At 40.6% G+C, this 24,375-nt stretch overlaps 2 non-coding genes across 2 annotated transcripts; one reads left to right on the forward strand and one right to left on the reverse strand.

The window, feature by feature from the left end:
• The first annotated feature begins 12,832 nt into the window (after positions 1 to 12,832).
• Positions 12,833 to 12,904, forward strand: TRNAA-AGC (transfer RNA alanine (anticodon AGC)). The gene has a single exon. It is a non-coding gene; the product is annotated as a tRNA-Ala (tRNA).
• A 10,287-nt stretch (positions 12,905 to 23,191) lies between these two features.
• Positions 23,192 to 23,263, reverse strand: TRNAA-UGC (transfer RNA alanine (anticodon UGC)). Its single transcript has one exon. It is a non-coding gene; the product is annotated as a tRNA-Ala (tRNA).
• Positions 23,264 to 24,375: the final 1,112 nt, after the last annotated feature.

A 24,375-nucleotide genomic window follows, 5' to 3' on the forward strand; every position in this document is an offset into this window, starting at 1 on the left:
CACTGTCTCTCATTCTTGCTATCCCAGTTTATGGCCCCAGACATGAGCCCTCCAATTCTCTATCTGGTACCTTCCAGGATGTACATACCCTCTGTCCTTCCATTTTAATGACTTAAATGTGCAGTCTGTCTCCCTTGAGTACTTCAACTCCACTCTTTGTAACTCATGTCTCCATGTTTAACAACCCACCTAGCCAAACTTTCCTGCTTTAACTTCAACTGGCTCTCCCTAATGATGTGACTATTTCAAGTAGAATCAGCACATTCTTCAACCCCAGAATCAGGAGATGGGTTGGCACCTTCCTGAGAACACATTCCAATTTTCAAGCCATTACATTTCTATCTGCATTAAAAACAAAACTGTGTGCCTTGGAAACTGGGGTTTATACAATTATGTCACATTTCTCATCAAGAAGTTTCTTCCTAGACGAATGGAGATTGGTGCCTCACTTCTTCCACTCGATTTGATGATGTCAGCACCACATAGTCAGGTCACCCAGGACCTCAGCTTCTGGCTCCTTTGATCTGTTTCCCCAAGAACATTTACCTCCATTCTGCTTTAGGAGTTCACATCCATGATCATCCTCTCCATATTAGCATGAATCCATATTATGCTACAATAGTAAGTCCATGCAGTATATAGTAATTAAAAAATTTTTAATTTAGGGATCCCTGGGTGGCGCAGCGGTTTGGCGCCTGCCTTTGGTCCAGGGCGCGATCCTGGAGACCCAGGATCAAATCCCACGTCAGGCTCCCGGTGCATGGAGCCTGCTTCTCCCTCTCCCTCTGCCTGTGTCTCTGCCTCTCTCTCTCTCTCTGTGACTATCATAAATAAATAAAAATTAAAAAAAAATTTAATTTAAATTCAATTTAGTTAACATATACTGTATTATTAGTTTCAGGGAGAGAGCTCAGTGATTCATCAGTTGCATCTAACACCAGTGCTCATTATATCACGTGCCCTCCTTCATACCTATCACCCAGTTACCCTATGTCCCCACCCTTTCCCCTCCAGTGACCCTCAGTTTGTTCACTGGAGTTAAGAGTCTTATATGGTTTGCCTCCCTCTTTGTTTTCCTCTGATTTATTTTTCCTTCCTTTCCCCTATGATCCTCTGTTTTTTTTCTCAAGTTACACATATGAGTGAGATCATGTAGTATTTGTCTTTCTCTGACTTATTTTGCTCCCTCTTTCCCTTACAAGGACCCTGTGATTACACTGGACCCTCATAAATAATCCAGAATAATCTCTCCATCTCAAGATTCTCAGATTAGTCAATTTTCTATGTCTCATTTACAGTGTAAGGTAATACTGGCAAGTTTGGGATTTAGGACATGGATGTCATTGAGGACCATTATTCTATGTTCTAATCTGTCTCTCTTGGCAGTTTCATCCAGGTACTTCCACAACTTCTGTTTTTCTACTAAGTGGAAACTCCTAGTTCCTTAATATTTCTTTCTCTCTGTGAACCTTTAGTTCCTACACTTTTTCTTTTTATATTGCTATAGCCTGAATGTGATCTCCCAAAATTCATGGATTGAAACCTAGTCCTCAGTGTGATGGTATTTGGAAGTGAGCCTTTGGGAAGTGATTAGGTCATGAGGGTGGGGTCTTCATGTTAGGATTAGTGCTATTATAAAGGAGAATTCAGGGGCACCTGGGTGCCTCAGTCAGTTGAGCATCTGACTTTTGATTTTGGCTTAGGTCATGATCTCAGGACATGAGATGGAGCCTCCTGTTGCCTGTATCTAGCTCCCTGCTCTGCAGGAAGTCTGCTTCTCTCCTTGTACCCCTCCCCTCCTCCTTTCCTTCCTTCCCCTGCTCAGGCACACACTCTCTCTCTCAAATAAAAATGAATAAATCTGAAAGAAAGAAAGAAAGAAAGAAAGAAAGAAAGAAAGAAAGAAAGAAAGAAGAAAGAAAGAAAGAAAGAAAAAAGAAAGAAAGAAAGAAAGAAAGAAAGAAAGAAAGAAAGAAAGAAAGAAAGAAAGAAAGAAAGAAAGAAAGAAAATCTCAGAGAGCTCTCTTGCCCCTTCCACCTGTGAGGACACACATGATTCAGGAAGCAGTTCTCACCAGATACTGAATCTGCCTGTGCATTGACCTTGGACTTCTCAGACTCTAGGACAGTAAGGAATACAAGGAATACATTTCCATTGTTTATAAACCCGCCAATCTGTAGTATTCTGTTATAGCAGCCTTAGCACACAGTAAGCCACACATCAGCTTAGATTCCTTGATCCTTCCCTTCAACTACATTTTGACAACATCCACGGGTTCCTTTGTTTCATACTGAACATCCTCCCTCAGAAGTCTAACTGTAGATGATTCCAAATGCAACTTCTTATTGGCCACACGAAGACTGCTGCCTACTGCTGGAGAACACCACGCCACCAGTTAGTGCTGCTCTGAGAAGGGAACAGGCCTTCAGCACCTAGTCCTCAAAGCCTGTACCCAGAGCTCCCCTGCATTCCCATTCTGCATGAGGTCTGTGAAGCTCAGCTGCTGAGCTTCCCCTCTCACCCACTCAGAATAAAGGCAAGGAGGCCAGACCACTATGGCACCTTTTTAGGCAATGGATCTGTCTCCTCCTGTGTAGAGATTCAAGTTGGTGTCCTCTTCAGAGAAGAAAGAAGGAGTAAGATCTGTGGCATCATTATGACTTGTCCCTTTGGGTCTGAGTAGGACTTTGGGGAGTTTCAATTTAAACTTTTGTCTTTGAAGTTAGAGAACAAGCCCAGAGAGGGAGGTAACTTCTCTGTTATCTTTGCTGATACCACCCTCTCTCTGTATTTCCCTAATAAGATTTACAGTAGCTAAAGAACTCTTCACTTGTTTGAAACATCTAATCCTACTTTCTGTCCCTTCAGCTAACTTTGCCTCCTACTTTAAACATAAAAATCAATTGAGTGAAGGCTCACATAACTTCCTTCACCAATTTGAAAAATATGCCTATATGTGTATCCATCCTTTTTAAATTGTTGTCTGCTAAAATGAAAGAACCATCCCTTGTCTCAGTGCTACTCTAGCTTGAATGTTTATACAAATTCACTCCTGAATTTTGGTAAAATGAAAGTTCCATGAGTCTGGTGTGTGGCCTGAGATTCTATATTTTATAACCAGGTCCCAGGTGATGCAATGCTGTTGATCTCTACACTACACTTTTAGTCAATGGTGCTCAAGTCATCCTGTCCTGCCTTCACAGGGTCCTTGCTCTTTCAATGATTCTTACTTCCACCTCTCCCTCTCTACTGGTTTGTTCTCATTATTATCTAAAAGTTTTTTCCCTGGCTGCATGTTCTCTTATGGTCACTACTCTCTTCCTCCCTTGTGGATCCCAGCCATATTTCTCAAAATGCCTACTTCTACCCTGTGTCTTCATTCCTCATCTCACTCTCCCTTCCCAACTCTCTGAATATGGCTTTGAGTCATAGAACTCTAGTGAACTGGTTATCAAAATCACTAGTGAGTCCTTTGTCTCTAAATCTAATGCATGTATTTTGGTAAATGTTGGTGTTTTTCAAAGTTCAGGCCTAGATGATCTTTCTTCAAACTCTACATGTTTTTCCTAAGCACTCTTGTGTACTACAATGGCTCTACATGCACTCTATAAGCTGATACTTCTCAAAATACATCTTTAGTTCCTTACAAGAGTCAGAGCCATGTAGCCTATGGCACATCTCCACTTTGCTGTTCCATGGGTGCCTTGCCCTGTTCCCCTGGCCCCTTCCCCACCCCCACCCCACTGCCATCCCGCCCCATATCTAATCAATCACCTAGGACTTTCAATGCTACTCTCCATTGTTTCATTACACTTTCCTACTCATTCACTCTAATATGCATGCCCAGCCATTCTTCAAACTCATAAATATCATAAATATTATGATATAATATTTATATTATTAAACATTCTTATTTATTTATATAAATATTTCACTGTTCATCTTTTATTATATCCTTTATAATAATAACTCAGTCAAGTCGATAACCTGTTATCAATAACTTGGTAAGTAGAATTCTGTGAGCTACTTTAGTAAATTTGTTGCATCTGAGGAGGCAGTGGTGTGAACCTCCAATTCAGGAAGAAGCACAGGTAACACCCTGGACTTGGGATTGGTATCTGAATTGGGGCATCTTGTGGGACTGACTCCTTAACCTGTGGGATTGACACTGTCTCCAGGTAGATAGAGTCAGATTTTAATTAAATTTGTAGGACGCCTAGTCAGTGTCCAATAATAATTATAGGGTTGCTTGGTGGTGTTGGGAAAAAAAACCAAAAAACATGTCAGACTCATATTGTTACCTGGAATTGGGTTTGTCTCTTTGTGGGGGATGGCAGGGGTTGGCGTCAAGCCAAAAGACACAACCAAGTCAAAAAATAGGAAAAGGAAAGGTTTTATATGCAACAACTAAAGGAGAACACCAGGGATATTTCCCATCACAGTGTCTCCTCCACAACAAAACTGGGAAGTTTTAACCCAAGAGTGCATATGTATTCATGATGGAGCTTTAGCAAGGGGGATTCAGCATGGAACTGGGGCAAAAGTTCTCTTAAGGTGACAGAGTCCAGGTCGAAGTTATAGGGCCAGTAGGGGTCTGCATCATCAATTTTTTGGCTTGAGTTGATCTAGTGTGTCTGAGGCTCAAAGAGGGTTAGGTCTTGCAAAGGTGACTTGAGAAAGTGCTTTGGGCAGTCTTTACTTTTGATCAGCACTGGGAGTTTTAGCAGTCTCTGATAGGACTGGGTGATCTCCTGGTCTGCTAGTGGCTCTTCTTACATTCTTTTGTTTCCTTAAAACTGTTGGATACTGAGGCCTATTTTTCTGCAATTTCTACACTTCTCAGGAAGCTCTGCAGGAAATGTGCTTTGGGCAAGTAGAGCAGGTCAGGCATAGACCATAAGAGGTATAATTAACATAAAATTGTAAGATATTTATAGTGTATACTGTGGGTGATTTTCTCCATCTGGTTCATTAATACATTATTTATTTATTTATTTATTTATTTATTTATTTATTTATTTATTTATTTATTTTGGGGGGGGGAGACAGCGTGTGTGCACACACACAAGCAGGGGAAGAAGCATAGGGAGAGGGAAAGAATCTCCAGCAGACTCTATTGAGTGGGGAGCTCGCTCTCATGACCCTGAAATCAGGACCTGAGTCAAAATCAAGAGTTGGATGCTTAAGTGACTGAGCCACCCATGTGCCTCATCCATCATAGTCTTTATTTATCTTGTGTGTGTGAACATTTAAGTTCTACTCTCGTAGGATATTTCAGTTATACAATCCAGTGTTATCAACCACAGTCCTCATGTTGTACATGAGATCCTCAGACCTTATTCATCTTACAGTTGAAAGTTTGTACCTTTTTACCAAACTCTTGATTTACCTCACTTTCCAGGCTCTGATAACCACTTTTCTACCCTATTTTGATGAGTTTCACTTCTCCACCCACCACCAATTCCTCATAGAAGTGATACCATGCAGGCTTTGTCTTTCTTTGGCTTTTTTCACTTAGCATAAAGCCCTGAAGGTCTACAAATGTTGTCACAAATGGCAGCATTGCTTTCTTTCTTTTGGTTGGGTAATATTGCATTGAAAATATATACCACATCTTCATTTTCCCTTCATCTGTTAAGGCACACCTAGATTGTTTCCATATATTGCTGTTGTGATGAATGCTGCAGTGAACATGGGAGTATAGATCTCTTCAACATCGCTTTTAATTTCCTTTGAATATTAAAAGGTGGTTCTAATCACCAAATTCCAGTGCATGTGTGCAGGGTATTTCCCCACACCAAAAAGCAATGCCCTGTATGTCAGTCTAGTGTCCTATTATTCAGCTGAATTCTGACACTACCTAGAGATAGAATCAGATCCCATAGGTTAAGAGTTCATCCAGCAAAGAATTGCTTGTCTTCTCAATGGTTGCCCCTGCTTCAGACACTGGTCACAGGTACAGGTCATTACCTGTACTCCTCAATGACTGTCTATAAATCAGAGGTTTCCATGATGCTTCCTCCTTGGGTTTAATTTGCTAGAACACCTCACATTACTTAAAGAAACATTTTACTTACTAGATTAAAAGGACGTAACTCAGACACAGCCAGATGGAAGAGATGCTTAGAAAAAGGGCATGGAATTTCCATGCTTTTTGAACTGCATCACTCACACCAAATCTCTGCGTGATGACCAATCCAGAAGCGAGCATTCCAGATCCTCTTATTTTGGGTTGTTATGCAGAGAAGTCTCCATAGCTAGGCATGACTATGTAGGCATAATTGATTAAATCATTGTCCATTGGCAATTGATTCCTTGTTTACTCCCTGAAGGTCAGAGACCTGGGACTGAACAGTCCTGGCAAGCAGCCCACAGTCTTGGTGTCCTCACTGTTAACATAACAAAAGACACCTTTGTTGCCCTATGATGTAGAAAATTCCAGGGGTTTTAGAACTCTGTGCTAGCAACAGGATGAAAATGAGATACATATTAAAATCAAATAACACAGATATACATGATGTGGGAAACAAAAGCAAAAGAAAAATTAAATTTCCTTATTACAGATAGCCCATTGACAAGGTCTTTGAAATAGGCAGTGACCTATTTCCTCTAGGAACTCAACTGCTTTGATGTTAATACTTTGCTAAGGGCAACAGGCAATCTTAGCCCAATGCCGAGGATCCTGTAAGTCTACTTGAACATATAAAAATTCCTTTGGAAACTTCCATTATCTCTAACCCTCCCCCCTCAAAGATACATGTTGGCAATCATTCTCCAAGCATATGGCCCACCGTTAGACATCTGGAGGGTCTCCTGAATAAGGTTTTATTAGATGGTAATAAATTATTCTTTCCTAACAATAGCTATCCCTTCCTCAAGGCCCTGGAAACCTTGCTTCCAAAATACCTGGAGACTTATGCTCTCCCTAACCCCTCTTAACTTGAAAGTATATAAGGGACCACTCTCCATGACCCCAGTACAGCTCTTTCTGCCCACAGTTCCTGTTCCCATGCTTTAATAAAACCACCTTTTTGTACTACGGATGTCTCAAGAATTCTTTCTTGGCTGTTGGCTTCAAGCCATAACATCTTTCTTATATTAATACACACCCAGAAGTAGAATTGTTGGATCTCATAGTAGTTCTGTTTTTAATTTTTAAGGATCTTCTGTATCGTTTTCCATAGTGGCCCCACAAATGTAATTCCCAACAACAATATTCTTGCTTACAATCTTGTCTTTTTGCTGATAGCCTTTGGAAAATGTGTGAGGTGATATCTCATCATGGTTTTTATTTATATTTCTCTGATGATTAGTGATGTTGAATACTTTTTCATGTACCTGTTGGTCATTTGTATGTCTCCTTTGGAAAAACATCTGTTCAGTTCCTTTGCCCATTTTTAAATTGGATTATATGTTTGATTTTGCTATTGAGTTGTAGGAGTTCTTTGTATATTTTGGATATTAACCCCTTATCAGTTAACTAACCAGATATATGATTTGCAAATATGTTTTCCCATTTTAGTAGATTGGCTTTTCATTGTGTTAATGATTTTCTTTTTTTATTTTTTAAAGATTTTTAAAATTTATTCATGAGAGACACAGAGACAGAGACAGACAGAGGAAGAGACACAGGCAGAAGGAGAAGCAGGTCCATGCAGGGAGCCCGATGTGGGACTAGATCTCGGTCTCCAGGATACGCCCTGGGCAAAGGCGGCGCTAAACCGCTGAGCCAACCGGGTTGCCCATGTTAATGATTTTCTTTGCTGTGCAGAAGCTTTTCAGCTTGATGTAATCCTGCTTATTTATTTTTGTTTTTATTGTCTCCTTTTTTGCTGTCAAATCCAAAAAATCATTGCCAAGACCAATGTCAAGGAGCTTACCCTCTATGTTTTCTTCTAGGAGCTTTATGGTTTCAGGTCTTGCATTCAAATAATTAACCCAATTTGAGTTAATTTTTGTGTGCAATATAAGATAGGGGTCCAGTTTCATTATTCTGCATGTGTTGTCCAGTTTCCCCAGCAGCATTTATTGAAGACCCTATCCTTTCCCCCACTGTATATTCTTGGCTCCTCTGTCACAGATTAATTGGCCATCTAAACGTGGGTTTATTTCTGAGCTCTCTATTTTGTTCCATTGATCTATGTGTCTGTTGTTATGCCAATACCATACTGTTTTGGTTTTTTAAAGATTTTATGTATTTATTCATGAAAGACACACACAAAGAGAGGCAGGGACATAGACAGAGGGAGAAGCAGGCTCCCCTGGGAAGCCCAAATGGGGACTAGATTCCAGGACTCAGGGATCATGCCCTGAGCCAAAGGCAGCCGCCCAATGACTCAGCCATTCAGGCATCCCAATATCATACTGTTTTGACTGCTATAGCCTTGTAATATAGTTTAAAATCAGGATGTGTGAAGCTTCCAACTTTGTTTTTCTTTCTCTGGATTGTTTTGGCTCTTCAGTTGTTTTTGTGGTTCTATACAAATTTTAGGATTTGTTTTTCTATTACTATAAAAAAATGCCATTGGAATTTTGATAGGAATTGCACTGAATCTGTAAATTGCTTGGTAGTATGGGTATATTTTAAAAATATTAATTCTTCCAATCCACAAACATGAATATATCTTTCCATTTTTTAAAAGATTTTATTTATTCATTTGAGAGAGAGCAAGCTAGAGAGAGAGAGAGAGAGAGAGAGAGAGAGAGAGGACACATGAGTGGTGGTAAGGGCAGAGGGAGAGGGAGAAGCAGGTTCCCAGCTAAGTGTGGGACCCAAAGCAGGGCTCAATCTCAAAACCCCTGGATCAGGACCTGAGCCGAAGGTAGATGCTTAACTGAGCCACCCAGGTGCCCTATATCTTTCCATTTTCTTAAAGTCTTCTTCAATTTCTTTCATCAATGTATTATAGTTTTTGGTGTATAGATCTTCACTTCCTTGGTTAAATGTCTTCCTAGGTGTTTTTTTTTTTCTTTTTTGATGCAACTCTAAGTGGGATTGTTTCTTTCTTTCACTTTTAAATATATTTTTATCTTTTAGAAGTTTTTATTTAAATTCCAGTTAGTTAACATACAGTGTCATATTAGTTTCAGGTGTACAATATATAGTGATTCAACAATTATATATATAACACCCATTGCTCATCACAAGTGCCCTCCTTAATCCCCATCATCTATTAACTCATCCTCCTACCATCTCCCCTTTGGTAACCATCAGTGTGTTCTCTATAGTTAAGAGTCTGTTTTATTGCTTGCTCTCTCTCTCTCTCTCTTTTTTTCCCCCTTTTGCTCATTTGTTTTGTTCCTTAAATTCCATAGATTGTGGGGAATCAGTTGAGGAGCCTACCTGAGAACTGCATCTCATAGTCCTCAGCACACTGGGGATACAGGAGGTCCTGATTCCGCACACTGATTCTTGACCACATTGTTCTCCAGATACAGCTCTTCTGCTCCCTGCTCCTTGAGTCAATAGCCTATTCTCTTACCTTTTGAAGCAAACATGTTTTTCTCTGCTTCCCTGAGTTAATCATTCCTATAGCCAACACATTAGCTCTCCTAATAAAAACTGGAGTAGACAAAGCCTCAGAGTTGAGTCCAAGTCCGATTTGATTCCAAGTCTGAGTCTCAGTCCCCCTGCCCCCCAGATTAAAATTCAGTGAGACTCCGAGTCTTTCTTCATGTCGCCTCTGACTAACCTAGGTCCGTGGCAAGAGATGGGTGAGATCTTATGGTATTCATGTTTCTCTGACTGGCTTAATTTCATTTAGCATAAACTCTCTAATTCCATCCATGTCATTGCAAATGGCAAGATTTCATTTTTTTACGGTTAATAATATTCCATTGTGTATATATACTGCTTTAAAATGAGATTTTCTTAAATTTTTTTCTTTAAAATGGGATTGTTTTCTTAATTTCTCTCAGATAGTTCATTATTAGCATACAGCAACACAACAACTGATTTTTGTTTTTTTTTAAAGATCTTACTCATTTATTTGACAGAGAGAGAGAGAGAGAGAGAGAGAGAGAGAGAGCACAAGCAGGGGGAGAGACAGAGGAAGAGGGAAAGGAAGAAGCAGATTCTTCACTGAGCCAGGAGCCCATGTGGAGCTAGAATCTCAGGACCCTGGGATTATGACCCCAGCTAAAAGCAGACGCTTCACTGAGCCACCCAGGTGCCCCTACAACTGATTTTTGTATCCTGCAACTTTACTGAACTTATTAGTCTTCAGTTTTTGGTGGGGTCTGTAGGGTTTTCTATATATGTAGTAACATGTCACCTGCAAGCAGTGATAGTTTTACTTCTTTTCCATTTTGTATGCCTTTTATTTTTTTCTTGTTTAATTGTACTAGCTAGGACTTCCAGTATATGTAGAATAAAAGTCAAGAGTGGGATTACTCCCTTTATTTACCTGTCCTTTCAACCTTGAGGGCATCAGTTTGCTGCGTGTCCTCACCTCTCTTACAGATCCCAAAGAGTTGCTGATTTTTCAGTCTGTTTTGCCTTTTACTTGTCATTAGGATGTAGTGATAACTTCCAAATTCCTTATATATAGAATTGGAAACTGGAAGTCTGTTCTAGTTTTTTATTTATGTTTTTGCTTCTGTGTTCATTAGTGAAATTGTCTTATAATTTTTCTTTCTTAAGTCTTCTCCATTGGCTTTTAGTAACAATATTATACTTGTCTCCTCAAATAGCGTATAAAGCTTTTCTGTTTTCTGGAATATTCTGTATAACACAGAAGTTATCATTTCCTTTAAGATTTCATACAACATGCCAATAAAATTGTCTCACACTGGAAATTATATTTTATGGAAATTCTCCTTGAATTCTTCATTCAATTTTTAAAATGAATGAATGAATTAAATGAATCAGATTTTCTCAAACTTCTTAGGTAGTTTTGGTAATTTATACATTTTTACAAATTTTCCATTTCTTCTACTAGAATTGAGAGGGTTGAAAGCAAATTTCCTAATTTCTCCCATTTAAAATCTCCTAAGTGGTCACTGAACATACTGTTTATTCATTTATACAAGCATCTATCTCCATATCCATTCAATCATTCACTTCTAAAAAATGATTCAAATATTTACTTATGCCAGGTACTGTGGTAAACACTGAGGTATGATTAAGGATGACAGTTTTAGCTAATCTCCAAGAAAGCGCTCTAAGATCCTTATCTCCTGGTTACACACCCTGGGGCAGTTCCCTCCCACTTAAAACAGTGGTGGAGACAGAGATGAGGAGGGGCTGAGGCCTCCTACCGACATCTTGAAAGCAGATCTTCCAGACCTAGTGACACCTCAGAGGGACATAAGTCCTGTACACACCTGAGTTCCACCTCACAGGACACCTGGGGCCAGAACCCCAGCTAAGCCACTCTGGAGTCTCTGACCCACACAATCTGTGAGATAATAAACATTTATTTTCTTAACCCAGCAAATTTTAGAGTTTTACTCAACAATATACAAGGAATAATCACAACAAGCCTTAAAAAAAATTTCTCTTTGGTAAATAATTATTTACAAAAAAAAATTGTATCTGTTTCTCTCAAGATACCAGACTATTATCAGAAACCATATTCCCTGAACATCGAGTTGGAAGGCTGAATGAAGACTTGTCGTTGTCTTCTCCTGTTTCTCTTTGTATCCTGACAAAAATCTGAAGTCTTTAGGCAGACTGGCTAGTATGTCTGTGCGCCAGAGGGTCACGTCCCTTCCATTAAAACAGTCACTGGCAAAAAGAAAGGCATAGGCCATAAGTATTCTAGAGAACTCATGATTTGTACAAACTGTCTGGGCTCACCATCTCTACTGCAGGTTCTCTTAGCAAGGTGGAAGGATGAGGTACGCTGGTGTGCTCCGGGGCGCCCCCCACCCCACCCCACCCCCACTTTCACTTCCTTCCCCACCCCGACCCCGACCCCTAGTCCAGCAGCCCGGAGCCACAAGTACATCCGAGCCTCGGTGTGCCGCAGCATCAGCTCTCCCCTCTCTTCTCCTTAGCGTTCCCATCCATTCTTCTAGATTCGCTCACAGGTCACTGTGTCCGGGCGCGCCCCTGAACTCTAGGCAGACACAAAACCTCGGTTTGCGCCCCTCGGGGAGGAAGGGCCCCAGACGGCGGGAGAACCACTCCCTCTGCAGCAAATAAAGCATCGCGAAGGCAGAGGTTTAACTTCAATCTTAGAAGGAACGCGTTTCTCACTTCTTTCGGGGCCCTTTGTTCCAAATAATCAGAGCGGGATTTGCGGATTTGTATTCTCTAGGTCGGATTTGCATTTTTTTGGATTAAATGGGGGTCAGAAGGACGCATCCAAACATCCATCAGCTCCACCCTTTAGCCCTCCCAAGTGTTTACAGCGGAAGGTTATTTTTACAACAGAATTCCCTCCACCCGCTCCTTGTTTTCTAAGGAAAGGCGCTAGCGGTTTCTGGAGCCCGGGAATAGGGTGCAGAAATGCGGAGGAGAATTTAGGGGGGGCATTTTGGGGTGTTGCATAAAGACAGTCGTTGGGAAAGCGTTTTTTTTCTCTCTTCGGGGTATCTTTCCTTTGACGCACATGCCTTGGAGCAAAGAGAAAAGCGCTCAGAGAAGGAGGGTGTGGAAGTGTTTCTTACTGAGATTTCCCGCCCCAGCGTACTCTCCTCGCGTCCTGGATGTCGGCGATTTACGAGTTAGTCAGAATTTCGTGGCAGCGGATTTCTACAGAGGAACGAGGTGAAAATTCGAGTTCTCTTTTACAAAAGAACAAAATAGATTAGTCTAAAACGTTAAAGGGGATAAATTTGCTCAATTTCATGAAGATAGTTTAGGAAAGCCACATCGCACGTGGCGGGGATGTAGCTCAGTGGTAGAGCGCATGCTTAGCATGCATGAGGTCCTGGGTTCGATCCCCAGCATCTCCAGTTTTTCTTGCTTCCGGCCCCAGCCTGGTTCAGGAAATGAATGATCTTGCTCCTGAGCCCCTGCAGTCTGCTGGACTGTACACGTAACCCTACCGCTGTGAGCGCTGCATCCACCTGGCGCCGGCAGCGCAGGCAGGTGCTTCCACACACAGCTGATCCGGAGCGGGTTGGTCACTCCCGGCTCCAGGAAAAAAGCACTGTTGACGTTTACGCATGTCAACCCTGAGCTAGAAAGGTCTGGGGACGAACTCGTATCTTGGCTTGGTCTGAGGTCTCCCAGGTCGAGATTCCGCGGGAGGAGGGTTTCTTCTGCGGACTCGCGGCTGCCCACGCTGGGGGACCTCCGCCGGCCACCTGACCCTCCGCCCCGAGGTCCCACCCGGGAGCTAGGCCTGCGCTCTGCGGGGTGTACTCGCGCGTCTGGAGCCGGCCGGCCAGCCGCACACTCTCCACTTTGCCTCCGACCCGGCTAGCTGCGATCCCGCGCGCAGAATCCGCCGCACTTGGACCCGGAGCTTGCGGGTGAGGACCTCTTCTTGGTGTGCTCGCTTAGAGACCTGCTCTCTCTGGGAGCGCGAAGTCTCGGCCCTTGGGCCTCAGTCTCTGGCTCTGCAGGTGGGACACCTGGTCACAGGGACAAGAGCAGGGAATGCAGGAAACGGTTGTTCCCCCAGGCAGGCGCCTGGCCGCGCCAGAGGCCCAGAGACCGCGGATGAGCCTCCCTCAATGCCCCAAATTCAGTGCAGGTGCAGGAGCACCGCTTGGGCAATGACTATCATCCTTCATGTCAGGCTCTAACGTTTTGCTTGTGCTGCCTAACTCCTTAAGAAAAACCGCACAAAATTAAGGTACAGGCCTTGGAGTGGGCCTATGAACCTATGGGTCCTGGAGCTAACACCTGTTAGCTGCAGGATCAGTCCTACTGTCCCGCCGGTCCCCGCGCACTAGCTCTCGCCGGTATTTATACAGGCCGGCAGCAGTGTGACTCAGATGGAGCCTTAAAGATGCTGGAATACTTTGAACTAAATTAAAATTAGTATCCATAGCATCTACCAACTGAGTGGTCTACATACTTTTCCTTGCGTGTTCTCACGTTTTCCGTGTGCCATGGTTCCCACAGCCAAGGCTGGCCGCTGTCAAATAACAATAGCTGTATGAGGCAACAGTAACAGTCTTGAGTCGTAATTAATCTTTCATCCCCGTCTTGTCTTCTGTCTTCACCTCAGGTCACCAGACTATGATCAGTTCAGTCAAACATTGTTTTTAGGATTCCTCTATTGCAAACCACACAGACTCTCCTTGAGCTCAACCCATAAACATTTTAGGCACAGTTCAAGCAAAATTATTTTATTTTTTGAATAAAGCGTGTGGAGGACATAGGGAAGAATGGGGAAAGAGAGAAATGGTTAGAATTCCCTGAGCCCAGAAATGTCTTTAAACAATAATGTTTTTAACAATATTTCAAGAGATGACTATTTTAATTAGATGAAGCCAGACTTTATTTTCTGCAGTTTTTCTGCATACAGAGTATTAAGAGGAGCACAGATAGAAAGAAAAGGTGTCATTTTCTAAGAACATAGATATGAGCAGAGAGCTGACATCTGGGGAAAATTTTATTTGCTGCTCTTTATTCCTTAGCATTGAAGCAAAGGCCAAAGACTCCGTTTACTTAGCAACAATGAAACTTCTCTGAACCTACACTGAGTTTGACTCCATTTCATAGTTTCTACAGTCTTGTGGCTAGAGAAAATTTAGAGGCGAACCTAGGTCATTCTGTGAAAAAAATACACCTTATTCTTTTCATTTCAAGGAAAAATATTTTTAAATTGGAGTTCGATTTGCTAACATATAGTATAACACCCAGTGCTTATCCTGTCAAGTGCCCCCCTCGGTGCCCATCACCCAGTCACTCCATTCTCCCCACCCACCTCCCCTTCCACTACCCCTTGTTCATTTCCCAGAGTTCAGAGTCTCTCATGGTTTGTCACCCTAATTTTTCCCACTCATTTTCTCTCCTTTCCCCTATAATTCCTTTCACTATTTTTTATATTCCCCATATGAGTGAGACCATATAATGATTGTTCTTCTCCTATTGACTTACTTCACTCATAATACCCTCCAGTTCCATCCACGTCAAAGCAAATGGGTATTCGTCGTTTCTAATGGCTGAGGAATATTCCATTGTATATATAGACCACATCTTTATCCATTCATCTATCGATGGACATCTGGGCTCTTTCCATAGTTTGGCTATTGTGGACATTGCTGCTATATTGGGGTGCAGTTGTCCCTTCAGATCACTGCATTTGTATCTTTGGGGTAAATCCCTAATGGTTTGGATTGTAGGTTAGCTCTATTTTCAACTTCTTGAGGAACCTCCATACTGTTTTCCAGAGTGGCTGCATCAGCTTGCATTCCCACCAACAGTGTAAGAGCGTTCCCTTTCTCCATATCCTCACCAACATATGTCATTTCCTGACGCTAATTTTGACTACTCTGGACCGGTGTGAAGTAGTATCTTATTGTGGTTTGGATATGTATTTCCCTGATGCCAAGTGCTGTGGAGCATTTCCCCCCCATATGTCTGCTGGCCATATGCATGTCTTCTTTGGAGAAATATCTGTTCATGCTGTCTGTCCATTTCTTGATTGGATTATTCACTCTTTGGGTATTGAGTTTGATGAGTTCTTTATAGATTTTGGATACTAATCCTTTACCTGATAAGACACTTGCCAATATCTTCTCCCATTTTGTCAGTTGTCTTTTAGTTTTGTTGACTGTTTCCTTTCCTGTGCAAAGCTTTTTATGTTGATGAAGTCCTAATAGTTCATTTTTGCCTTTGTTTCCCTTGCCTTTGCAGATGTGTCTAGCAAGAAGTTGCTGTGGCCAGGGTCACAGAGGTTGTTGCCTGTGTTCTCCTTTAGGATTTATCAAAATCCTGATTCCTGTCTCACATTTAGGTCTTCATCCAATTTGAGTCTATTTTTACATATGGTGTAAGGAAATGGTTCAGTTTCATTCTTCTGCATGTGACTGTCCAATTTTTCCAGAACCATTTGTTGAAGAGACTATATTTTTTCCATTGGATATTCTTTCCTGCTTTGTTGAAAATTAGTTGACCATAGAGTCGAGGGTCCATTCTAGGTTCTCTATGCTGTTCCTTTGGTTTGTGTGTCTGTTTTTGTGCCAGTACCATGATGTCTTAATGATTACAGCTTTGTAATATAGCTTGAAGTTCAGAATTGTGATGCCACCAACTTTGGTTTACTTTTTCAACATCCCTTTAGCTATTCAGGGTCTTTTCTGGTTCTTTTTTTTTTTAAGATTTTATTTATTTATTCATGAGACACACACACACACACACACACACACACACACACACACACAGAGGCAGAGACACAGGCAGAGGGAGAAGCAGGCTCCATACAGGTAGCCTGACATGGGACTCGATCCCAGGTCCCCAGGATCATGCCCTGGGCCGAAGGTGGCTCTAAACCACAGAGACACCCAGGCTGCCCCAGCTAGTATCTTTATAATGATTATTCTGAACTCTAATTCTGACATTTTACTTATATCCATATTGATTATTTCCCTGGCAGTCAGTACTGCCTCTTGTTCTCTTTTTTGAGGTGAATTTTTCTGTCTTTCATTCTTGCAGAAAGTGGTCTATTTTCTTTTTGTAGAGTTGCAGCTATTCTTTTCTTAGATCCTTGGTGGAAGTCACAGGTGCTCAGAATGATTTAATAGCTATCTAGCTGAATTCCTGGGACCAGACAAAGCTAAGGTTTCCTACTCCTCCATCATCTTGGACTCCTTTCGCTGAGTTTCTTAGTTTTCTTATGTTGTCATGTTACTATTTAGTGTCCTTTCATTTTAACTTGAAGGGCTGTCTTTAGCATTTCTTTAAGGTGGATCTAATGGTGATGAAGTTCTTCAGTTTTTGTTTATCTCAGAAAATCTTTATTTCTTCATTTTTTAAGGAGTTTTGCTAGGTATAGTAGTTTTTGTTGGTAGTATTTTTCTTTCAGCACTTTGAATATATCACCCTTCCCTTCTGCAAGGTTTCTATTGAAAAATATGTTGAGTCCCTGGGGGCATTCTTCTCTTTTTGCTTCCGACATTTTTTGTTTTAGGACAATTTTTAAAAAAGATTTTATTTATTTATTCATGAAAGACACACAGAGAGAGGCAGAGAAACAGGCAGAGGGAGAAGCAGGCTCCCTGCAAGGAGCTTGATGCGGGACTCAATCCTGGATCCCAGGACCATGCCCTGAGCCAAAGGCAGATGCTCAACCACTCAGCCACCCAAGCATCCCAGTCTTTGGACAGCTTAATTATAATGTGTCTAGACGTAGATTTCTTTATGTTTCTCTTACTTTGTGTCCTTAGGCTTCTTGGATCTGTATGTCCCTTTCTTTACCCAGATTTGGAAGTTTTCAGGCATTATTTGTTTGAATAAATTTTCTGTTCCTTTCTCTCTCCTCTTTCTTGTGTTCCCATAATGTGTGTATTGTTCTGCTTGATGATGTACTAAAATTTTTGTAAGCTTTCTTCACTCTTTTCATTCTTTTCGCATCTCTGATTTGCAGAGACCTGTTTTCAAGTTATCTTATCCTTTCTTTGGCTCAATCCAGCTGCTGTTGAACTCTTCTAGTGAATTTTTCAGTCAGATTATTGTGTTCCTCAAGCCTATGAGTACCATTTGGTACTTTCTAACATTTTCTATCTCTTTGTTAAAATGCTCACTTTGTTCATGCATTGTTCTCTTGACCTCAATAAGCATCATTATTAAAGTTATTTTTAATTATGTGACAGGTAAATAACATAATTCCATTTAATTAGTGTCAGTTACTGGAGATTTATCTTGTTCCTTTGTGTAGAACATCTTTATTTGGTTCTCCATTTTCCTTGACTCTCTGCATTGGTATTTGCACATTAGACAAAGCATTAAGCTCTCTCAATCTTTATGGCCTAATATAGGAGAAGACCCCCACTAATCAGCTCAGCCAGAGATTATGGGCACCTCTGTCAACTCTTCTCTTCCCAAGGGCAGTTTGGTTCTTGTTTGCTTGCTCTTTGCTGGGGGTAGGTGGGGTGTCAGTGCTTCTACCAGCCCAAGCTTCTGCATCCATTCTCCTCTGGGTGGCTAGACTGTACTAGACCCATCAGAGTAATAGGACTGGTGAGAACGAGGCTAGTTATTTGGGAAGCCCAGAAAAGTTGGGTCTCTGTGCACATGAATCATTCTTTTCCTCCTGAGGAGAACCTGAAAGCTGGGATTTTTTTCTGTCTGCTAGCACTCTTGCTGAACAGGAGGAAGGGTCAATGACATCTACCAGCCCAAGCTGCTGCCTCAGTTCTCTCCCAGATGGATAAACTGTGCCAGACATGTCACAGCTCCAAGACTGGCAAGACAGAGACCAACTCTCTGTGGAGAGCCCCATTGGAAAAGTTGGGGTTCTGAATGCATGAATCAATCTCTTCCCCCCTTGTGTGAATCTGGAAATTCAGTAAACTGGGGCAGGGTCTCTGGGGAGAGAATATTCTGAATCTCCCTACCAGCTTCAGTGAATCTGATTTTACAGTCTTCTGGAGTACAGGAGACTTTCCATTAGTTTCTGATTTCTCAGAAAGAGAATTTGTCAATGAATTACTGCTGAATAGTGCAATTGTGGAGGGAAAGAGAAGGTCCAGGGCTTCTTACTCTGCCATCTTGGTGATGTTAGTCTCCTCCCCCCCATAATGCCTTTTTAGCAGAAGAAAATCTTTGATAATGTGCTGAATTCAGTTGTCGTTCTCTTTCATCTCCTTCAATCTGTAGGATTTCTTTTTCTTTTATGACATTGGCATTTTTGAAGAGTACAGACCAGTTATTTTGTAAAATGTTCCATAATTTGGGTTAGTCTGCTGTGTCCTCACAATTAATTCTGGCTATGTAATTTGGGTAGGAATACAAGACAACTGATACTGTGTCTTTTTCAGTGCATCATATCAGTAGACATATAATATCGGTTATCCTGTTATACTGGTGATGTTAATTTTGATCACTTGCTTATGATGATGTCTGCTAGGTTTCTCCATAACTATTTTTTTTTGTAATTAGTATCTCGTGAGAAGAAAATTTAAGACTATGTAAATATCCTGTTCTCAAGTTTTACATATTTAAGTTATCACTCATTGATGATCCTTGCCTAAATCAATTATTTATGTAATGATTTCCAAAGGGTAATTTTCTAAATTTATCATTCTTTCTACATTTATAATTTGACTTCTTATTATAAGAAGAAGATATCTTTCTTCTTCATTGATTTATTTATTTGTATGGACTCACTTATAGGTTGTTATTGTATTCAATAGATTATAACCCATTATTATCATAATTTATTTTGATATTTCCTAATCTGAAGCACAATTCAGAGTTCAGTGTAGGAAACAGGAACACTCTATATGTGTTAAGCAGGAAGGATTTAGAAACAGGAAATTGAGTTAGTTCAAAATCAGCAGAAGTGATTGAGAAACAGACTTTAGACTAGACCTTCAAGACTCCAGAAAATATCTATAGGACTGTGTTTGTATTTTCCCCTAATTAAAAAAAAGATATATCTATAGAACTAATTTACAAGGAAAGCTAGTAATAACATTGTTGAGGCTCATAATATGCCACTGTATCTGTAATCTGGGAAACACAAGGATAAGGTTAGGAAAAATTCTTTCTCTAGAACTCTTCCCAAATCATGAAGCTGTGACTGGACATTGGAACATGGACTATGGCCACTGCATCTGCCACTACTCTCTCTCCTGGTTCTACACAGAAGCACACATCCTCAGTCTTGCTTGCCAGCAGGAAATTGGCAACACCAGCGGGACAATATCTTGATTTGTAAAGCCCAGAGAAGTGTGCCTGTTAATTGTATTAATATAATTTGTATCAAGATCCTCAGGTAAAAGAGGCTCTGGGAAATGTATTTGTAGTTTCCAAGTCCTCCAGTACAGAATTTCAGCCAGAAGAAAGTGGGAATTGATGCTGAGTGCCAATACCTAGCCAACGAATGTTAACTCTTCTTTTACCCCTGGGATGTAAAGAGAGTAACAATCATAGGTGTTATTTTTTTTTTCATAGGTGTTATTTTTAAAAATTGCTTCTGGGATGGCATTTAGAATTGTGTTCATTTTCTTGGGCTGTCATAACAAAGTCCCTTAGATGGGATGGTTTAAACAACAGAAATTTATTTTTTTCACCACAGTTCTTGAGGATGGTAGTCTGCAGTCAGGTACTAGCTGGGTCATTCTCTTGGGCTTGTTTCCGTGGCTTGTGGATAGCCAGCCTCTTCCAGTGTCTATATGGTCTTCCCTTAAGGTGTCTGTGTGGGAATATCTTCTTCTTACAAGGACATCAGTTATGTTGGATTAAAACCCACCCTAATGAGCTAACTTTAACCTAATTACATCTCTAAAGAGCCTACCTCTAAGGACAGTCACATTCTGAGGTCCTGGAGATTAGGACTTCAACACTTGAATTTTGGACGGACAAAATTCAGCCCATCACAAGGATTAAGCACTTGTGGAATTTTCTTCAAACAAGTTTTTTTTTTATTTGTTCATTGACTCACTATCTTACTAATTTATGTACTCTTCCTTCTTTCCTTCTTTTCCTTCCTTCCTTCCTTCCTTCCTTCCTTCCTTCCTTCCTTCCTCCCTTCCTTCCTTCTTTCCTTCCCTTCTTTCCTTCCTTCCTTCCATCCTTAGAAACTTTCAATAGAGATCTGAGCTAAAACTTCCAATAATTCCAATAAAATATTATTAGCATATTAGCAAACTGGAAAGGTAGAATTATGTTTCAGTGCACAAGTTAAGAAAGCTTCAATGACTGAGTGAAACATCACTTGGAGTTTCTGTTATATTGTGATTCATAATAAGAAATATATATTTGAATCTCATCCTTATTCCTGGCACGGAATTTCTAAAGCCTTTATAAAATCTTTTTTTCCCCCAAAGATTTGTTTATTTGAGAGAGAGAGAGAGAGAGAGAGAGAGGAGAGAGAGAAAGTGCGAGCACAGAGCCTGATGCGGGGCTTAATTCCAAGACCCTGAGATCATGACCTGAGCTGAAATCAAGACTCGAATGCTTAACTGACTGAGTCACCCAGGCACTGCCCCCCTTATAAATTTTTAAATGATAAGGGCACTAGAAGCATCTTTTGTTCTAATGAGGTGATTCTGGATGGCTCTGGGATGGGAGCTCCTGGATGGGAGTCTTCTCGTCATCAGGAAGACTAAGCTTAGATTAGAAGCTCGACATTTTCAGCACCCTCCTCTTCCACCTCCCATTCTCCAGGCAGGACAGAGGGGCTGGAAATTGAGTTGATAATTTATCATACCTACATGAGGAGGCCTCCATAAAATCCTCAAAATATGGGACTAGGGGGAGTTTCCAGACTGGTGAACACATCTAGCCAGGAGGTTGAACACCCCAACTCTACGGGGACAGAAGCTCCTGTGTTCTGGATTCTCCCAGACCTTGCTCGCCCTACTTATCTCTTCACCTGGCTGTTCATCTTTGTTCTTTTTCATATCCTTAAATAAATTGGTAAATGTAAGTATGTGTTGCCCTGAGTTCTGTGAGCTATTGTAACAAATAATCAAATCCAAGGGGGAAAAAATAAAATAAATAAAATAAAATAAAAAAACAAATCCAAGGGGGTTGAAGTCCTGGAAACCTGTGATTTGTAGTCAAGCTGTGGGTGACCTGGGGACCTATTTTTTGCAACTGGTATCTGAAGTAGGAGACAGTCTCACGGGACTGAGTCCTTAACCTGCAGCATCTAACACTATCTCTAGTTAGTATCAGACTTGTGTTAAATTGTAGGACACCAGCTGGCGTCACAGAATTGCTTAATATGGGAAAACCCCACCCATTCTAGGTGTCAGAAGTGTTGTGAGTGTTGTAAGAATAGAGGAGAAACCCAGGAGAGGACTAAGGTTTTTCTGGAGATGCATTTGATCCAAGCAAATGAATCATTATTTTTATTTATGTACTATTTTTTTTGGTGTCTTAAGTAGGCTCTCCCTACAGAAGTTCAAGAACTTTAATTTTAATTTTATTGAAAGATCAGTTTCTATTACTTTACTTCACAATATCTATTTTTAGCTTCTATATTTTAAAAAATGTTTAAAAAATTAGAATTGTTCAATCTTAACATGTAAAAGATGAACTTAATCCTTGCTCAGGTAAGGGAGAAAATGCAAATAGAAGTACAGGCTTTGACCAAACAAAGCAAGAGACACAGTTATTAAAGGATTTGGGGGGATGGGTGGGGGTGAAGTTTAACTTTTTAATTTAATTTGATTAAATTTAATTGAAGCAGTGTTTTTATAGAATCACAGCAAAGCAGGGCTGTGAGTAAAGTGGCGGCATCAGGCAGGCTTGATAATTGGACTCACATCCTGTTTTCTTAAAACTACAGTTACAATAAATGTTAAAAGATGTTCCTGAAAATCCTTACTGAAACTCTGGAAACTGGTTGGAAATGGAGTCCGAGTTTCTACGTCAGAGTCATAGCAGTGTTTTTGTCAAAGCCACTGTCACTTGGCCACGTTACTCAGATAACTGGGGTACTCTGTTCTTACTGATGTGACTTCCAAGAACAAACTTTTTCAGCCTACGTTTGTAGAGAACACTGTTTCTTAACCAATGTCCCTGATGACAATTGATAACAGTAGTTTTTTTCTAATTTATAAAAAAAAACAAGCAGAAGCTAATAAAATCTTTCCCTCTTTGCAGAGATTTCTAACCTCTCTTTTCTCTCTTACACCTGAAGACTGTTCTTTGCATACAATTTCTCCTAGTCACATTCTTAGCTTCCTGCAGCCAACCAATTAGAAACTAGTTATGCTTTTACCCATTTAACCAGTGGTGCATTTTCTATTCAGCAGTTGACTTCAAATATGATCTCTTCTAAAATAGAAAACATGAGAAATAAAATATTTTTAATGGCTCTGTAAGGTAGAAGCACTTGTTACAAGGGTCAAAGAATTGTTGAAAAACAAAAATTGCAGGAGTGGGAACAAACCAGTCCATTGTCCCCGCCTAATCTCTCTTAACCCTCCTCCAAAAGAGGAATAGAGCATAAGTCTGAGTCCTCTTGGCAGTGCAAGCAAAGTGTATTTTTTCAGCAGCATATTTGACTTTCCAACTAGAATGAAATCTGATTTAGTTGTTTGAATTGCTCAGAAATATCAAAAATGCTAAAGACCAAGTATGTCTGGTTCAAGATGACAGCAAGAAACTGGAGATGCCGGGGATTGAACCCGGGGCCTCATACATGCAAAGCATGCGCTCTACCACTGAGCTACATCCCCGTAGGCATTGGGGCCATATGGTGTAAAAATACCTTTCTTTAAAAATACACATCAACTTTCCCCTAAAATGTATTTTGTTATACTGTGGTGTGTGAGAGTTATATTAATTTTATAGGTCTTGAATGTCAAACAGGTGTTTGTAAATCGATATCACTAAAGTCTTTAGATTCATTTGACTCTGTTCAGGCCCAGCTCAGAACAAGCAGGAGCATATCTGGCTTTTATCCTAGTGATGACCATGAATATAAGTCATTCAGATCAAAACCCTTTTGGAAAGGCTGGCATCAGAAAAAATAGAACCATAGATGGCTACAGCAAAGCACTGGGAAATGCTATGACGTGTGATACAAAACAGAATTGTAAGCAGGAGCCAGTCCAATTGGGTAAAGGACTGGAATAGAGTCATCCTGCAAGGTGCATTCAAGCTCAAGTTCCCGCTTGGAATTGTCCACAAGGTGTGTGTAAATCTCAGCCTGGCTGGAGAAGAAAAGCTCACTTCATGGTTCAGATCAGTAAACCTGTATCCTGTGGATTAAAATATGTAAGAAAGATGCTGAAGATTCAAATCTAAACCCAGGTTTTCACACTTTAGAAACAGGCTTTAGTGTAAGACATTGGTTCTCGAATGCCTTGCAGCCTTTGGACCACCAGCATCAGCATCACCTGAGATTTGCTAAAAATACAAATTCTTGGGTCCACCACAGATAGATGAGTCAGGAACTCTGGGTGTGGCCACCCAGCCATTTGTGTTCTGGTAAGACATGGAGGTGATGCGAATACACACTAAAATCGGGAACCACTGGTGTACCTGAACGTAACAATACTACATCATTTCCTAACAATAATACAAAACTAAGGTGTTTCCAACGTTCAGATATGAAATAATTTAACATATTAGGCCTGAATTTTTATAAATATTTCAGTGTGTGAGGATTCAAACTAAATTTGAATTTAGTTTTTAAATATACTGTGAAAATTGTATATGAATATTTAAAATGTTAATTTTTAAAACCAGTGTATTGTACACTAACGCACAAACAGCAGCAGATATATCTCTGGATATTCAAAAGCCCTTGAACATGAGATACTCTATGCACTAGCCATTCAAAGAG

The sequence above is a fragment of the Nyctereutes procyonoides genome, unplaced genomic scaffold (assembly GCF_905146905.1).
Source record: "Nyctereutes procyonoides isolate TBG_1078 unplaced genomic scaffold, NYPRO_anot_genome, whole genome shotgun sequence".
NCBI lineage: Eukaryota > Metazoa > Chordata > Mammalia > Carnivora > Canidae > Nyctereutes > Nyctereutes procyonoides.